Below are 5,587 nucleotides of genomic sequence, written 5' to 3'. Positions count from 1 at the left end.
CCCCCATAACATAAACATAGTTTCGAACTACCCTTCAGGTATCAAAGTATCCATTTGACTGCTTCTTAATGTTGTTTTCTCATATTAGCTAGATATTTACTCACAAAACCGACAACATGAGTAATATGTGGTCTTGTACACACATTTGCAAACATATGACTTCCTATGGCTGAGGAATAAGGGACTGCCTTCATCTCTTCTTTTCTTTCTCGGATGAGGGACAATTTTTCTTACTCAACTTGAAGTGATTAGCCAAGGGCGTACCAACGGTATTGGCATTTTCCATGTTGAACCTTTTGATCACATGTTTAACATACTCCTCCTATGATAAGAACAATTTTCTTGATTTTCTATCACGGATAAATTTTCATGTGTAGTATATGTTATGCTGGGCCTAGGTCTTTCATATCAAAGAAGTTAGACATATCCTTCTTTAAGTTGTTGATAAGCATTACATCTTGGCCCACTATCATCAAATCATCCAAGTAGAGCAAAAGGATGACAAACTTACCATCAGGAAACTTCTTTAGATATACGCAGTGGTCTGTAGCGGCTCTTTTGTAGTCGTGAATCACCACGAATGCGTCAAACTTCTTGTACCTCTTCCTTAGGGCTTCCTTAAGACCATAAAGGCTATTCTTTAATTTACATATGACATTTTCTTTCTTTGTGACTTTAAAGCCATCGAGTTGCTCCATGAATATTTCTTCATGCAGATCACCATGGAGAAAAGATGCTTTCACATCCATCTGCTCAAGTTCAAGATCTAGACTAGCAACTCATTCGAGTATTGTTGGATAAAGTGTCTAAGTCCATAACTATATTTGGTATGTACTTGACCTGATTTGGCATGGTCCATTTGGGTTGCATGGCATTCGAACAATTTGGATAGACTTTTGTGAGAAGAAGATATTTATGGTTTATTAATATATTATAAGTTCTAATATATTAATATGAATTATTTAATTAGTATTGATCAAGAATTAGTTTGGAATTAATTTTGTGATCAAAAGAGACTAATTAAATAAATGGGGATTGATTTGGTAAATCATTCATTCTTATATAGTGGGCTTATGATCCATAGTTCTTCATCATGGGCTAAACCCATGTGGTGACCCATGGATGCTCCATGGAATCTAAAACCCATGGATCATGAGGAATGTGGAAAGACATGAGTTACGTGGTGTAACCCTAATGTGCACACTATATAAAGAAGCCTCACTCTAGCAAAATCGGCATTTAAGGATACACAAGTGAGGGCTTGCCGATTTTGGTACATAATAATCTTCTCTCAAGTTATTCAAATTGTTGGTGGTGTTGTGTTAAGCATTTGAGGCATCACATTTGGGGTGTTAGGCTTACAAAGTCTTAAGGAATCAAAGCTACAAGAAAGGTATGTCATTATACTAGTTTTTATATTACATATACCCCATGATATGCTAGTTAGGATGAAACCATGGAAAAATGAAAGTTTTCATGTATAATAGAGAAAACATAGATCCAAGGTTTCTAGGGTTGCATGCACACCATAGGAGTGTTAGAATGCTCAAAACTCAACAGTAGTATCAGAGACTGGGCTAGTTTTCAATTATACTTGATGCTACTTGCTTAAAAAACGATTTTCTGCTCACTGTTCAGTGAACTCACCGAGTCCATGGGGGGACTCGACGAGTCCATGTGAAAATTCATCCAACTCGTCGAGTTGGTTAATGCACTCGACGAGTAGGAGGGCCCTGAGTGCAGCATTTCGAGTTTTATTGCTGAAATTGGACTAGGATCATTACCCTAAACTGTTTTTAGATTGTGAAACCTGTTTTTAATGTGGTAATGATTGTGTTTATCCAATTTCAAAGTTAATTGTCAAAGTTTCAAGTTTTATATTAAGTTCATATGATTCTTGAAAATTGTTGATATGAATTATGCATGCCTATAAGTTTTGTTAGATCATAGAAATTATTTGACATTCTTGTTAGTTTAATTGTTGATCTAAATGCCTTTTAATGGACTCCATAACTTGTCCTCAAGTTTTGGAATTCCAAAAGTCTTTTCCATTAAAATCATTAAAACTCATAAGTTATAGAAATGAAATGTTTTGAATGGTTTCAAAACTTGCCCTCATGTTTTGGAATTTGTAAAGACACACGTTAATACTTTAATTCCAAACCCTAGAATTTTAAAAGTTTAAAATTCAACCCTTATACTTTATAGTATTATAAGTTAATATATATATATATATATATATATATATATATATATATATATATATATATATATATATATATATTGTCACAACTAGCATTTTAGCTAGGAAATTCTATTCTTGTGTAATCATTCAACCATTGTAAAACATATACTCTAAGTAAATATCACCCAGTGCTCATTTAAATTCACCTCTCACATTCAACAAAGAGTCTGAAAACCCTAAGAATCACGGTTTAAGTCCATATTGGATTAGGATTTCCTTATTGGGCCTAATGGGCCAATAAGCATTTAATTCAACTATTTTGGGCTTGGAAACCCTATTTGGATTCTAAATGGACCCAATTCACAAACCTATAATATTTTGGATCATTTGGGCCTAGAATGATTCATTCTAACCCTAATGGGCCTTATTGGGCCATAACTAATCCAATTAACCCTAGTAAGCCATAAATCTATTCTTTTATGCCATTTTGGGCCGTGAACTACCCTAAAGGCCCAATGGGCCGAAAACTTCTCTATGGGCCTCATGATTTCGAGTAAGGATCAAGATTGGGCCAAAAATAATTCATCGTCTCCTTCTTAATTTAATTCTCGTCCCATGAGTAAAAAAAAGAGAAATGACTAATTAATCCAAACCATGACACATCACTTTTGTTTAAAGGATAACCAAGCTTAATACATCACATACATCTAGACAAGTCCCATATATCCATGCACACTCTTTTCTTTCCTCTCTTCTTCTACTCACGGCCCAGAGGCAAAACATACACACACACACACACACTCTTTCAAATCTTCTCCAAACACTCTCCAAGATCATCCTCCTTCCTCCAAGATCTCGAAATTTTGCTTGAGTTCTAAGGATCTTCATCAAGTAATTCCAATCTTTGGTAAGTTATTATCAAACACAAACATCTCCTTTCATTTTAACATGAAAAACTCCTTCTTACATAGCTTTATTCCATGGTCACACCTTAGAAACCTCATAAGCTCGAAAACTACTTTAAGGTGTTGCTAGGACCAAAAATCTCTTCATCTCTTCTTCAAAACTAAAACATCAAAGCAAAGGTGAGTTCATACCCCCTTGTTTTCGGTTTTTACATGATTTTTGGGGGAGAATACAAGTAAAATGTGTAGATCTATGTGTTATATGCATGTCTTGTGTGATTTCTTAGTTTATTTTGTAAAAATGTGTTAGATCTTAACATATCTCGACCCCTTAAGCTATATTAAGTAAACATTCTATGAACTAAGACATCTTATACATCATATTATCAAGCTAAAAGTGTTAATATGTTTAAGACATAAAAACTTAAGGCAAAAACCTTGTTAAGGGTCAAAATTGTCAAGACAACAAAAGATAAGGACAAAAAGTGACATTTATGTTTTTATAAGGATCAAACAGGTCCTACTTGTATAAAAAATGGATTTTTATGATAAACATGCTTTCCAAAGGGGCAAAAATGTAAATTTTAGCTTGATATACCAAACATTTGGGCCTCACGGTTTTAGGCCCAAATTTGCGAAAAAATGAAAGTTTTGGGATTAAAAATGTTATTTGACCAAAGTTTGAGTCATAAATGTTAATAAACCAAGATTAAGGGTGAAAATAACATTTATTTCTAAATTGGACCAAAAATGTAATTTTTATCAAAATTGGGCCGAAAGTGTCAAATTTTACAAACAAGGGGCTGAAAAGGCAATTTTCTGCAAAACTAGGCTATAAATGACAAAATATAAATTTTTGGACCAAAACTGTGAATTTCTAAACATTTGAGACGGAATTACAAATTTTTATAAGTTATGGACTAAAGTGTTATTTTTACAAAACTTTGGGCTTTAATTGAAAGTTTGAAGCTTATTGGCCAAGAACGTCATTTTTACAAAAAGTGGACTTTCTATAATCAATTTGGCAAACTTTGAGCTAAAACAAACAACGAAACAATAACGAATGGACGAAATACATCGATAACAATTTTATTGGGCCTAATATTCACATTACATGGACAATGGGCCTTAAGGGCCCATTCAAATGTATAATGAGCCCAATATCTTCCATGACATGTTGATTGGGCCTTGCGACCCATGTACATGTTAATTTGGGTCTGAGCTATGGGTCATATGTTTGTTGGGCCTTGGTGGTCCATTTACATGCCTATTGGGCCCAAATTAGCCTCTTACATGTTATTGGGCCTTTGTGGTCCATTTACATGCTAATTGGGCTTGGATTGAAATTCACATGCTTAGTAGATCGTAACAATACCTTTGCATAATTATTGAACTTCATATACTTATATATGTACCTTTTGAATATGAAAACATACAACATACACATGAACATTAAACATAGTACAAAAGGTTGAGAACTAGTGAGACGTGTCGGTTGGCACCTTTGAGTGTACAATCGTAGCCTGTAGTTATAACCAGAGTTTCCTGGAGGGAGAGCGGGAGTTTGTGTATATATATATACGGGGTGACGCCCCACGCCTTAGCTGTTCGCTACAGCTAGACTAGGCCAGTCTAGGGCGACAAAACCTTGAGCAGATATCGGCATTTAGAAAAATGCCAAGACAGACAACCTAGTCATTATCATGTATGGTTATAACGGCTCATATAGAGATCCAATACCAATTTAACATTTCGGAGATTAACCCTTCGATTGTGTCAATACAAAACAACTTTTTTAAAAATACCGGAACCTTGACAATATTATAAATCAGAAAATATCAGATTTTCTTGGGAAATATTGTAACGCCCGTGTTTCTGGGCTAGACATTAATATTGATGTAATAGTCTAGGTTAACCTTTGTAACTCATTTTGAAATAATAAGAATGTATTATTTGAGTATTATGTGTTTTATGCTTAATTGTGTGGCTTAATTGAATTAATAATAAAGATAAGCGTAAAAATAAAATGTTAGATAGAACCAATATCGATACATGAAGACGTAGTGGTCGTGACGAGGTTTCCGAATATATAAAGAATGCCGAAATCCGAGTTATAACGAAGAAGTTATGACCTGTCGAAGTTTCGCGACAGAACCGACACGACGCTGTATGACGTAAAATACGAAATTAAGATAGAGCGATATCTAGCCTTGGTGATCTAAACGAAAGTCGTGGAATACGTTAAACCGAGAGCGTGCATAAAAAGAACGTCTAAATCTTACTTCGTATGAGGAAGTTATGATTTTTCTAAGTTTCAGCTTAGCAGTATGCAGCCCGAAGTTCGAATATGAGATCGAGTGATTTCTGGCCGATACAATCTAAACGAGAATCTAAGATCTCGTCGATAGTAGTCCAACAGTAAAAAGATAGACGAAAACGGAGTTCAGATGAAGGAGTTATGAATTTATAACGGAGTATTCCTGTCCCGGCCTACTAA

This window comes from Lactuca virosa, chromosome 2 (assembly GCF_052849685.1).
Source record: "Lactuca virosa cultivar CGN04683 chromosome 2, Lactuca_virosa_CGN04683_v6, whole genome shotgun sequence".
Lineage (NCBI taxonomy): Eukaryota > Viridiplantae > Streptophyta > Magnoliopsida > Asterales > Asteraceae > Lactuca > Lactuca virosa.
This window is presented reverse-complemented; position numbering follows the sequence as displayed.